The sequence below is a fragment of the Ascaphus truei genome, chromosome 18 (genome assembly GCF_040206685.1).
Source record: "Ascaphus truei isolate aAscTru1 chromosome 18, aAscTru1.hap1, whole genome shotgun sequence".
NCBI lineage: Eukaryota > Metazoa > Chordata > Amphibia > Anura > Ascaphidae > Ascaphus > Ascaphus truei.
The window spans coordinates 362179-376374 of record NC_134500.1 but is presented as its reverse complement, the minus strand read 5'-3'; the positions used below and the strand labels follow the sequence as shown (position 1 = coordinate 376374).

At 44.8% G+C, this 14196-nt stretch overlaps 1 protein-coding gene across 2 annotated transcripts in view; it reads left to right on the top strand.

Moving 5' to 3' along the window:
- Window positions 1–14196, top strand: part of ZNF710 (zinc finger protein 710) — a 40732-nt gene that overhangs the window by 10047 nt on the left and 16489 nt on the right. The gene's annotated exons all lie outside the window — the stretch shown is intronic.

The window sequence follows — 14196 nt, the reverse complement described above, 5'->3', positions numbered from 1 at the left end:
TGTTCAATATGGTTACAGCCCCTTCCAGCATCGGACAAAGCAGAGAGCCGCACAATCCTTTAGGTTGCGGCCAGGGTGTAGAGACGTGCGCTCACGCTCACGAGGTGTGATGTCACGGTCGGCCCCAGCAGGAGGGATTGGGTGTCCTTCTCACTGTGTGCGCGGGGGGGGGGGGCATGCCACAGACTGGAGTGGGGCGTGAAATCACATCGTCAGCTCCTTCTGATTGGTTGGTGTGACTGCTGTGCTCTCATTGGCTCTTATCTGGTCACGTGATGTGCCATAGCGCCGGAAAAACAAATTCTGATGTCTCCTCAAGCACTGCTCTGCTCCGAGCACACGTGCGCGCGCACCAAGCAACACTTTGGATGCGTGAAAAAGGTAACCTGTATTTAGTGGGGCATTGCTTTAATCTGCTCCATTTCCTCTATTTATAAAGCACTCACATGCTGTCCTAAATAAAACGAATAAAACTGTAAAAAAAGAGAACTATTAACAAGCTACTCCGCGGCTAATACTATACACCTGATGCATAAAGCTTGGCCCCCTGCATACGCACTTACCAGAACTCCCTCCTACTGTCTCTATGTTCCTCCTAACAATTAGATTGTAAGCTCCTCGGAGGAGGGACTTCTTTTCCTAAATGTTACTTTTATCTCTGAAGCACTTATTCCCATGATCTGTTATCTATATTATTTGGTATTGATATGATTGTCACGTATATTACTGCTGTGAAGCGCTATGTGCATTGATAGCACTATATAAATAAAGACATACATACATACATACGGTGACCAGATTTTGAAAATGAATACATACAAATTATTAATACAACAAATTACATTATTAAAAAATGAATATTATGATATTTATCTAATAGTGTCACCATTGATGCTGTATTATTCATTCTACCTCTTCCCATTCTCTCTCTACCTTCTCCCCCATTCCCTCTATCCCTACCCCATTTCCTCTCACCCTCCCCCCCCCATTTTCTTTCACCCCCACCAGTCTCTCTCCCTTCCTTCCCCCCCAGTTTCACTCCCCCCCCCCCATTCTCTGGCCCTTCCGTCCCCATTTTCTCCCTTCCTTCCCCTCATTCTCTCTCTTCCTCCGCACCTCCATTTTCTCTCTCAATCCCCTCCTCTATTCTCTCCCCCGTCCATTTTCTCTCCACCCTCCTCCATTCTCTCTACCCCCCATTCTCTCTCTGACCTGCACAGACACACAGCCACTGATCTCTGCAGACAGACCTGCACAGCCACTGACCCGCACAGACCCACACCCTAACCCTGACCCTGCACAGCCACTGGCCCTGCACAGACCCTGACCCTGCACAGGCACTGGCCCTGCACCTGACCAGACACACAGCCACTGACCTCTGCAGACACACACAACCACTGATCAGCAGACAGACCTGCACAGCCACTGACCCGCACAGACCCACACCCTAACCCTGCACAGGCACTGGCCCTGCACAGGCACTGGCCCTGCACCTGACCAGACACACACTGCACAGACACACTGACCCTGCACAGACACACACTGACCCTGACACACTGACCCTGCACAGACACACACTGACCCTGACACGCTGACCCTGCACTGAGACACTGACACACTGACCCTGCACAGACACACTGACCCTGACACGCTGACCCTGCACTGAGACACTGACACACTGAACCTGCACAGACACACACTGGCCCTGACATACTAACCCTGCACTGAAACACTGATCCTGCACAGACACACTGACCCTGCACTGACACACTGACACCAACTCTGAGGAGCAGCTGCAGGGGGGGGGGTGGTGTGTGTGTCCTACATTTCACTGTGGAGCTTGGTTGGGCGGGGAAGCCATCTCTCTTCCGGTTCTCACTGCTGAGGCTCCGCTGTCACTAACCCCGCCCCCACCCTCTGCAGCTAACCCCGCCCCCACCCTCTGCAGCTAACCCTGCCCCCACCCTCTGCAGCTAACCCCGCCCCCACCCTCTGCAGCTAACCCCGCCCCCACCCTCTGCAGCTAACCCCGCCCCCACCCTCTGCAGCTAACCCCGCCCCCACCCTCTGCAGCTAATCCCACCCCCACCCTCTGCAGCTAACCCCGCCCCCACCCTCTGCAGCTAACCCCGCCCCCACCCTCTGCAGCTAACCCCGCCCCCACCCGCTGCAGCAGCAGTCAGACCGGCCCTGCATTCTCTGCTCTCTGCTGCCCCCACCTTCTGTGGTCAAAGCCGGGACAGCCACAAAAAAACCAGGACATTTTAAAGTATGTCGGGCCGCCGGGACAGACCTTAAAAAACCGGGACTGCCCCGGCTAAACCGGAACATCTGGTCACCCTATACATACATACAGTTACAAAAAAGGCTGGAGCCTGTGATCTTTCTGTATAGGACAAAATAGAGGCAAGTAGAAATACAATGATTAGTGAGCGGGAAAGGGCTTGCTATGGTTGAGGTTCTCACCTTGAACCTTGCAACGGGGATTTGCATCTTTCTCCTGGCAAAGGGCAGTGGTTTTCAACCTCATTTTGGTTAAGGAACCCTATAATTTATATTGTGAAGTTCTGGGGAACCCCAACCCTCTCTTCCCCTCCCCATCTCACTTCCTTCTCTCACTCCTCCCCCTCCCGTCTCTTAACCTCCCCCCCCTATGTCAGCCATCGAAGCCTTTAGGGATGCCAGCAGAATCCTGCTTGTTGATTGGAAATTGATGATATTTTGAAGTTGTTGGATAAGGTTTCTTGTACTGTCTTCAGTGACGAGTAGGGGAGAATATCAAGGTGAGGTAGGGAATTTCTCACATGAGCCACATAAAACAAAAAAACTATTTGAAGGCTTAACTGGGTGTAGGATGGATGTAGATAATGTGTGTATTGGGGACTACTTACAGGTGAGCTCTGAGATGCAGAAGGGGGATCTGGGATGGAGCAGTGTCATAGAAGGCTTTGTAAATTAAAACTAGGATCCTTTCTTTAAAGGCGCAATCCTTCCTAGGATCAAAGTGAACTAATTCCAGTTACATGTTCAAGGGGTCTCATCTGGGTAATTGGTCCACTTTTATTTACCTAAATCTGACACCTATAAATATTATGAATGTATTTGTTTAAAGTGAGACTTTGGAGGTGGTTGATTTCCTCTGGCTGCTCCCTTTTGTGTGATGTCACAGTATGATCAGCGAGCGCTTGTACAGCCAGCGTCCCTCCCCCCTACCTCCCCTTATCTTTATTGGGTCTCTGATAAGGACGGGGGGGGGGGGGGGGGGGGGGGGGGGGGGAGGGGTGTAAGGGAAAGAAAACACTTGACTGACAAACACCTCCCCATTCAGAAACCCCTAAGGAATTAAACTAGCTGGAGATGACGGATTTCACCTTTTAACCCTTTTGGTACCCAATGACGGCGACTACATCATCAGGGTTGTATTTCCTAGTTAGATGACTTCCACTTCCGATGACTTCCACTGTCTTAATTTCTGATTTGGAGACCCCCTACTTACCGAGATACTTGACTGACAAACACTTCCCCATTCAGAGGCTCCTAAAAAATTAAACTGGCCAGCTATATGGGATTGCACCTTTTATTTCTAAATATTATCGGTGTGCAGTGTAGGGATTTTCCAAGCTAGCTGATGTTGCTTTCCTCCAAAGTTTTCTTTTTGACTTCTAATCGCCAAGAGTTTCCTTAAAATATTGGCGGCAAATTGTATCTTATAATTTGCACATCTTCTGGGCTTAAGATTCATTTACAAATGCCATATTCAGGAGGAATAACTATGTGCATTTAGAGAGAGGCAGGGATGTCCCATTATTTCAAACCTTTACCTGTTTGCCACTTTGGGAGTTTCCTTCAGCATTGACATTCGTGAAATACGTGGATTCACTCTTTGCTGTTAGATATTTATTCAGTCTGAATTATTATTGTTACTTACAGTAAATGTAAGATTTCTCACTCTTCTTTAGATAGTATTAGTGAAGCATCGCACAGGGTTCAGCTGTGTTACCAAAAGCTTTATCTTAGTACTGTACTTAAAAAAATACTTAAAGTATTAACTAATTACCCAAAAATGCACAAAATATTTTCGGGAAATCAATGGTTGTTGGCAGATATAAAGAATGATTTCCCAACTACAGCTCAGGAATAACTTGGGATTTTCTTTAGATGTCTCTTACGTGTTTGTTTATTTTTCTAATGCTGGTGATTTTAAGTAAAAATTGTTAGTTACATTATAAAAGTCCCATGAAATAAAAAGTTAGGGAGAGACCAGGTATTGCAGACTGTATTGATATAGGGTATTAAACATTACCATAACTGTCTTCTTCTTTTGATCCATACTTAGAGGTGTACAGTACTTCCTGTGATAACCTCCTCCAGGGAATGCAGAATGATCGCCAAATGGTGTGGGTCCCACTGGCCAATAGGAAGCCCAAATTCAGTTTTTTGCTGTTTCCTATTTAACAGACATTTTAAATGCCCAGGAGGAAACTGCGATAAGTATCTCGGGACACCGGGGTCCCCTGAATTAAAAATAATCCGGTTCAGGTCCAGAGGACCATTGGTGCTAATGCTGTAGGAAAGAGAGAAAAGGGGAGGGGAGGTTATTTGGCGGGCTTGGTGCTTGAACCAATCTCTGCCTGAGGGACAATCCACTTTTATTTTATTTTTAATATAATTCTCTAGTAATACTGGCAGAGGTTAAATATACATATTTACGAAGTGGTCCTATTCCATAAGACACTGTATGGCCCATTCACTAATTGGTCTTAATAGCTGCGGATGCAAATCTGTGAGAGGGAGCATATGTGAATAAGGCCGCGGGCATGGTCACCGCTTAGACGCTGAGCCGCGCTCACGCTTGCTAGTGAGCCCCTGCAGCAGCAATGAGAGCGGCTTTAGCAAGGGGGCTCGCGCACGCTTCCGCAGGCGTGCCAATTTTTTTTTCGTTTAACCGCTCAGCGGACCGTGAGCGGTCGCCCAATGAGGGCGAACCAGCTCCGTGACTAGCTCACCCCCAGACGGCGCGCGTAGTGAGGCCAGGGAAAGCACTCGCTTTCTCTCAGCCTCCGCACGGCTGGAGTCTCTATGGACTCAACCTAAGGCTGTATTCATGGACTAGAACTGGGGGCGCAGGATTTTCTAGGGGGTGCGCGGCGCTTGCACAGGCCCTGCGCTCTTCCCAAAGGCATTTAAATTAAATGTCGGGCGAGCGCGTGATGTCTCTGTAAGGTCCCTTACGTTATCTACGGCTACTTGCGATGTCGCCATGGGAATGTGGGGTCAAATGATGCCGTGGGCGGACACATGACGTCATGTTGCCATGGCAACACGGCGTCATATGACATTGTGACGTCAAACGCCACAATGAGACAAGGTAAGGGGGGGAGGGGAGAGCCGGCAGGGGGGCGCAGCGGGAAAACTTTGCGCACCCCTGGACTAGGATATGGGTACAAACTAGGCTAATGACCTTCCAGACTGTAAAACTGGGACAGGACTGATGTATACACCACCAATATACGCAGCGCTTTACAGAACTAGAAAGACCGTACAGGGAGATAATATTTAGGGTCGGATGGGAATATGGCTGGGGCCTGGTCCACTGTGTGCCTCTTACATCCTTCAGGGCCGTGATGATGTTACGTGGCGCCGGGGGGGGGGGGGGGGCGGGCTTATTGTCTGCCCTTGTGTTATGTGACAATGTCTTGTGACCTGAGGCACAAGGAGATGCCGGTCCGCACTCTCCCACAGCCCAACTTCTCCAGTAATCAGTTTTAAATGTTATGTTAATTTAGCCACCACAACATTTAAACTGTGATTATGGAAGTTGGGCCTCTGTAAGCATGGTGCCTGGTGCAGTCGCACTGATAGAACCACCATAAAGCAAGTGCAGAGTAGAACTTATTTGAGGGGGTGAGTAAGTGCATCACGAGAGCGAGAAGCCACATGCCGAAATTATCCAGGTGCTTCGCTGAGGGGGGAAATTTCAGGTGTGACTTAAAGATGGGGAGCAATTAGGATTGGTTAATGCCAAATTTAACTAAATATACCCTACAGAATTTAAGTTTCCCTCTGTGTAATTTCCTCTTACAGGAGCTATACGTCTGTACAATGAAATACTTATTTTTGAGAACGTGAAAATTGTGCCCTAATCTGTATTTTCTACGAAGGAGATAGGAATTGTACTAGACGCGAAGTGTGACTATAGCGTTATTAAAGAGTACGAAGCCATGTGAATGTATGAATGCTACTGCCTCCGATGGAACATCGCTTATTTTTTTAATGTAGCACCAACAACATACAGAGCGTTGTACAAAGTATTTCACGAGCTCACTACATCCTTTCCCTGCAGAGCTTATAAAATGTTTTCAGGTTCACAGGTAACAGCCATATTTAGCAAGTGGTGCTATGCAATAGGACACCTTCTAGGAAGACCCTGTACGGCTCATAGGTCCGCAATGTGGGTTCCGGTGGTGCAGGCTATTTTACGACATAGTAAATATGGCCACAAAGCCTTGACCAAGGTCACAGGAATCTGGCGGTAAGTTTCTAATCAAGTTGTCCCACTACAAAGAGAGTACCATTCCTATTAAAGCACTTCTTCCTCCGCACTGGCATGTGTGTGTGAAATGGAGGGATATAAGAGTTTATGCAGTAAGGGTAATGTTCTTGTTTCGATCCTGTGATTCTGGACAGAAAGTACAGATTTAATGTGTTTATCTGTCCTGTCATATCTGTGATTCTCTGACCCCATATCCCATCTTAAGGAAAGAGTCAGAGCATTTGTGGAGCGTTTCCATGCATTTGGGTCCCTTCTAGCACTGAACTGGTCAACTGCTTTTCTAATTTGGAATTTTCTGTTATTATTTTTGTTTCCTCTACTACATACTGCACTCTCCCTCTGTCTCCCCTTCTCTATCTCGCTCTCTCCTCTATCTGTCTCCTCTCTCTCTCTCTCTCTCTCTCTCTCTCTCTCTCTCTCTCTCTCTCTGTATCTCCCAGTGTCTCCTTCTCTATCTCTCTCTCCATCCTCCCTCCTGCACAATTCCTCTGTTCTTTATCAGTGCTTCTCAAGCCAGTCTTTCTTTTTAACTCTTATCACTTTCTTCCCTTTCTAATAAAGCCCATCATTTCCCCCTCTTTCATATCTCCTTCCTACTTCCCTCCTTCGTGCTGCATATCTCCACCATCTTAGTGACTCCTCCAATTCTTCCAGATTCCTCTAATCTATCCTTTACTCCTCATTTCTTTCCCACCCTTTCATTCCTCCCTTCCCCCTCTCCTGTCTTCCATCTGTCTCTCTCCCCTTCATCTCCTCCTTCCACCCACCCCTGCTGTTTTTTTTCTCTTCACAGTTAATCCCTGGTGTATGTTTTCTCTCCCCATGTATTTCCCACTCTTTCCTTCCTCCCCCTGTCTCTGGGACATGCTGTACCACACTCCCTCCCTCCCCCCCCCCCCCCCTCCGTTTTCCTGTTTATTAAGCTGCCTCGCTCCTTCCCCCTTTCTTGTCTGCCATTCCTCTTATCTTTCTAATGCAGACTCTTTCCCTGTCTCCTCATTTCTTTCATTTGTTTTTTCCCTGTGCTTTCTTTTTCTGTCTTCCTTCTCTATCTTTCTCTTCACATCTGACTCTCCTACTTGTGTTCCCTCTTTTATCTTCCACGGCAGTTGTTTTTGTGTCTTTCCTTCTCTTTGCAATTATTCTATTTTACACTCTTCCTGCCTATTATTATGTACCAGTCTCTCTCTCTCATCTCTCTCCTTCTCCCTCTCACCTCCTGTCCCTCCCTCCTCTCTCGCTCTCCTCTCATTCCCCACCTTTGTGACTCCTCTGCTTACCCCACTGCTCTCACATCTTTCTACCCCCACCAGTTTGCTCTACTTATTTCCCCCTTCTCATCCCTCTCTGTTGCTCCCCTCCCCTATACTATCTTTCCCTCTCCTTTCATTTCTTTCCTCCTGTTCCTCCCCCTCCCTTTACTTAGCATCCATCTCCTGCTCTTTTTGTCTATGCTCCTTTCTCTCCTCCCTCCTCCTTATCTGCTCTCCTATCCTAGCTTCTTTCTCTCCTTCGTTTTTTCCATTCTCTCTCCTTCACTCCATCTGCACTCTCCTGTATTTCTGCCCCCTCATTCTTCCGGACGTTCTCTCCTCCCCCTCTCTGCATATTCATCATATCTCTATACCCCCTCTCACCTACTCTCCATCCCCCTCTTTCCCACTCATGTTTTCTCTCTTCTTTTTTCCTCTGCCCTTTGGCTATCTCTCTCCCTCCCTCCCTCTCCCTCTCATTCGTTTTTCCCTTTATTCTACACTCCTTTTTCGCTCTATCTTCTTTCCTTTATACTGTGCCTCCTGTATTTTCATGTATCTTTCTGTTTCTTGCTCTTCCAACTTTCTCGTTCCCTTGTTCACCTTTTTCCTGGAGTGAGTGTTACATACTAGATCAGGTTAGAAGAAGACATGCCCATCCCGTTCAACCCATTTTCAATGTAAAAGTCACCGATGTCTTGAAGAGTTGTACATATGTATTTGTACTCTGGTACAATACATGGCCCTTGGTGTTCAGTGCTATCTCCTGTTCCCTTTGTCCTCTAACCCTTTCTACGCAGTTTACATTTTAACCCTTTCACTGAGGCGCTCACACATTTTTGTCTGCCTCAGTAAGGCTCTATGATACTCGTAGAGTTTGCACAATGAGATGTAACTGCCCATCATTGTGCTGCACACACAACGCGCTAGTTGCTTAAGCACACTTGTGTTAACCCTTTTCATTACCACAGGGACCTGCAACTCCGTGCATAGTAATTATAAATAGCATAACTCATTACAATGATAACTTGTATCAAGCAAATGCGATTTTGAAACCGTTTTTTCCTCCGACATTCATACTTTGAATTTGGGGATCCTGGGAGACTGCCATTGCAAAAGGATTTCAAATAATCGATCATTGGATAGATCCAATCTTGAATATTGGCCCCTATTCAGTTTTGTGAGTAGTGCGGTCATGTCATTTAGGAAGGCAAGTGGACGCTTTCTTACCTGTACAGTACCTCGCTTATTCTGTTTAAATGGGTGTTTCTTCTATATTTAATAAATACAGCTCAACCCCCTTATAACGCTGTGCTTGGGGTCCAAAGAATCACATCCCGTTATAAGCGGATCGCGTTAGAAATAATGTACAATTGTATGCATTGTACAATAAAGTCTTTAAGACACCAATAATCATGTTGTAAAGTATTCATAAATACAAAAATTGGGACCCATGCTGGCATCGCGTTATAACGGGGTTGAGCTGTATATATAAAGATTTGTATTGTGACTGGTTGAATGGAAATGCTTTATACAAACACGTTGCTATATATTATCCATTTAAACTAACCCTTTCCTTGCCATTTCATTGCAAATTGAAATAAATCTGAAACTGACTCCCTTGCTCTGAGGTTTAGGGGTTTATTCTATAGCGGCCAATCAGCCGTTTTCTGGCGAAATTAAACTTTAAAGTCCATGGGGAATTTGGGACGAAAGCCACTTCTGCTGATATAGAATAAGCCCCTTTATGGCTAGAGATTGTTTATTGCGCTGATCGCTTTGGGAGGAATAGTGACTTCCCCAAATCACAGGGCTCTAGTGCTCACCAGACTGGGACGTTACCTTTACTACCATGTCACGTGTTATTCTGCTTATTAGCAGGCATGGTATTTATTTTATCCTAAACATACATGTTCTCTCAATGTAAAAATTGTGCAGTGATTTTTCTCTTGGGGATTTACATATTGTGCTAAAATACAGTACACTTGTACTTGTTTTTTTCCCCTGCAGATGTATGTAAAAAAGCCAAGTACTGTACAAGTGTACTGTATTTTAGCACAATATGTAAATCCCCAAGATATACATATTTATTTGTATATATGCGCAGCGCTTTCCAAAAATACACTCCAAGGAAAATAAAGTACAAACAATGTTGATCAGTGAAGCAGCTACATAAGGTAAGGGGAGACTGCCCTGAAGAGCTTACAATCTAAGTAGTATCATGGGAGAGTTGGACACAAAAGGAGCAAAATTGCATTTCTTAAGTGTGTGCCTCTCTCTCTCTCTCTCTCTCTCTCTCTCTCTCTCTCTCTCTCTCTCTACCTGTTACCCTTTCCTATCTCTCCTTTTTTGTCTCCTCTCTCCTCTCGTCCTCCCTCCCTGTGTGACAGAGTCCCTTGTTTCTGCAGCTGTCTCCTCCCCGTCTGACTTTTTTTCCTCTCTTTGTCTGGCTCTAATACACTCTTCCAATTTAACCATTTCTCACCCTGTCTACTGTGATATCCGCCGTAAAAGCCTGTGACTGACTGAGCAGACCGCAACACACAATGTGTTACAGAGCCCAGAGGGGTTACTAATTTTATGTTTCATTTAGTATATCTGCACCAGTGAAGTGAACGTTTTTTGTGAGTTTTACGAAATGGTGAAACCAGAAAATAACCATGCTAGTGTATATAACAATAATAAGTATCTCTGTATACGATTTACCGCCCCAAAAGCGCCTGCTCTTGTGGGAACATATCACTGTGCCATAACGTACAGATTATTCCCTAGTCTATTATTTTGTCTTAGCGCCTCAAACGCCCGGTAATAAGCGGTATCATAGCCATGTATATTGGCTGCTTCTCAGTTGGCGATTAACACAATTATAGCACAGTGGGATTCAGCAGTTGGGATTGTTGTCCAGTAGTTTTTCGGGGTTACTCTTGCCTATACAGAGTAGGGGATGTATGATATGTGTAGCTATACAGGCAGTCCTCGGATAGTGAAACCGTTGTAAAGTGAGTCCCATATTAATCCGTGGCGTTGGAGAACGCATTCCGGCGTCGAAAAACGTCCCTTAGGGTTGCATTGTAAAGTTTGGATATGCCATTTGTTGTAAAGTGAAACATTGGATAGCGAGGACTACCAAGTACTCTGTATTATCTTATAATGCAGCATGTTATTGTCAGAGCCGGCCTTGATCATGAACACTAACCGTTTGCAGTTTCCTGAACGGGTTCTACATTGTAAGAGGCAGGTTTAGTCTTCCCAGGCCGTTCTGGGATGCAAAGCCAGAGACTCCATAGGTTAGCCCTTCATTCATCAGAGAAGGGTCCTACTGCGTCCTTAAGTAAATGGCCTCCATTTTGTCACTAGTCACTGACTGTTACATGCACTGATCTGTGGCCTTATTAGACTTTATTGAACAGGTAAACTAGTCTCTTTCGGAAAAAGCTTAGAGGGTCAAAAATCACCCTGCATTTTCCATGTGAATGTTCACCCATTAGGCTGCACTTCATATAAATAAATCAGCTGAGAACTCGTTTTTTTGTCTACTGCTGCATTATTATTATTATTATTATTATGCTGCATTATTATTATTATGCTGCATTATTATTATTATTTCCTCTAATGATGAGCAGGACCAACCCAAATATTCCCCATTAGGGAATCACTCCATAGGGAAAACAAATAGGCCTTCCTCCCTCCCCCCGAATTTGGGGAGAAAACAAAATATGGCCTCTAGACTACTTCCAAGAATTCACGGACGAATACATAGGCTTTTAATAAGGTCTGCACATTTTTTTTAAAGGTATATCCTCCGTGGACTCTGGTAAAACAGTAAATATCCAGAATAAATAGGCTTGCAACTATAGTGGGAAGTGCATTTTATAGGTTAAGTCTTATTCTACATTGTTTGAAGCCGCTGTTTTCTGCCAAAAATCCCCATTGACGTCAGTGGGGATTTTAGGCCCAAACGGCCGCTTTGGAGTATATAGAATTACCCCCGACGAGACTAAATTGAAGGTGCTGCATATCTAGGGTTGTAGCATCTACTTGGTATGTTGAGGCCTCTGACTTCCAGGAAAACCGAGAGGCAACTCTCCTAATTTGTTGTATAGGATTTCAAATAAGGGTTTCGATTTACAAGTAATATGGTCATGCTGGGTAGCAAAAAATCTAACAGAGTAAATGCTGCACACCACAATATGATAACGAGTGATACAGTTACCGGCGCTCCTATCAACGTACGATCGGCTGCATCCAATCCATTCATACAAAAAGGAATGAAGATGGGGCACACGGATTTCCAAAATAAAGAGATTTATTAAAGCATACACAACGTTTCGACCCTAAGGTCTTTGTCAAGTGCAAAAAGTTGCTTAATGAACAGAACACCAATGAATCTTTAAATAACACCCATAATTACCCAGAGTGCTTCCTGTTCTAATTGTTCCGCTTAAACACATGTGAGACTGCCTACTCATCATCCATTGACATAATTTAGGCTCCACCTCCCTTCCCTTCATAATTATACATGCATCAATAAAAGTCATATCATCACTGAGTCACCTGACCCTAATACTCCGTCATTTTAGCTTCTGGCAAGCATTGCAAATTATTAAGTGTTCATTCACCATACCAAGTACTATCTCTCCACCCATCCAACTTCCTGCTGTAATCACTGCATATCCACATCCCACACGTCACAAGACTCTGGGTGTGGACAGCATTCCAGCGACCATATCAGGTGTGCCACTTTATAGCGGGTTTTCCTGGCAGAAGCTCTAAACCTGCTCCACCATTTCACTTGTGTAATCAGGCTTTGGGTAAGGAAGTATACAGTAGATCCAACAACCTTTTCTGGGATAGCTATCTATTTCTAATGTTCGTATTCCCCCCTTAATTCTGAAAAAAAGGGAAAGTCTGTAGACTTCCAAGCAAACTAAATGCAAAAAGCTTAAACTAACCCCATGTACAACTTGTATGGAAGCAAATGATTTGAAGAAGCGACTTTTGGCCTTTGCAGTGACTGCTTGAAGGAGACATGAAATTGGATCTCCTCTGTTCACAAATACACTTGGTAACAAACTGCCAGCATGATTGGTTTCCTTACATTATTATAATGAAGTGAAATGTAAGCTTATAGTTTCCGTCCCCCTTTTCTGCCAGAGGGGTCTTCTACATGCTGCTTTACAATGGGTTGCAGGCCACTCTGGCAGCAAAGTGGTTAAATTAGGTAAGGTTTTCTTTTCTCGGGGGAAATTAAATGTGTAAATGTGTCCAAGGTGATACTATCTGGTTGGTGGGTGCTGCCTCCTTGACATAGGACCAGAGAGGGAGGGAGATGAGGGGTGAGCAAATCTGGCTCGGTGCACACAGACATCACTTATAAGGGAAGAGCTAAAGGGAGTAAATCCTTCCCTAGTTTCGGATTTCCATACCAGTGAAGAAATTGTGTTGCCCTGTGTCTTAAGTGCCGCCTGTGAGAGAGATGCAGAGGGAGTAATTCTAATTCATATGAAGTAATACATTTCCTGGGGTAATTATTCCTAATCTTTAGGGGACACATGGCCAAAACGTGTCCCTTTGATGGAGCATTAGACTGGTCTAGCTCATTGAGTAGTCTTTTAAAAAGTACCCTGGCAAATCTAAGCAGCTGCATTTTAATTGTCATCAACATTTCATCCCAGTTTGAGTATTCAAACTCCCACGCGTTTTGAGTTGGCTTCATTTACATTTCTTTGCTGTGGGAAAAAAATAGTTTTCGTAAACTGCATTTTTTTAAATGTGAAACTTTGCTATTATGTACAGGAGCTCAGAAGTTGTGTCACCAACTTCTAACATTTCTACTTGTTATATTCACATCCATAGAATATGCTTCTGACCCAATGTGATTAGCAATTATGTAAGGATCATTTGACGAACGCATGTATTTCAATGTAGGTCCCTTTTCCATTACAGCAGTCCTTTCTTATTGGAAATAAATAGCCACTGTACAGGATTGTCTTCTAATCAAAGTAGCAGTTATTGTCCAAGACACTTTGAAAATGAATGTGCTGCTATTACTGTATATAAGAATGCGCTTTCAGCCATCTAAAGCCAACTCTAGGAGACTGGAAGCAACATTGGCTCTTGCCAGTAATTACAATAACTGAACTCCATGACAAGCCCAAAATGCCCCGTCACCCCTTGAAATAAAAAAACAAAAGGGAAAGAGCATGCCGTTGGGGAGGAGAGGAAAGAGGGAAGGGACGGTACTTCCCTTGTGCTTTATTAGGAGAAGGCGATATGAGGTGCTATGTATTCATGCAAAGACAATCTTTAGTGCTCCAGTGTTTACCCCTCTCTGTTGCATTAAATTTAAGACGCCTCCTGTTCCGGTTTCCTTCTGATGTGGTTTAAACG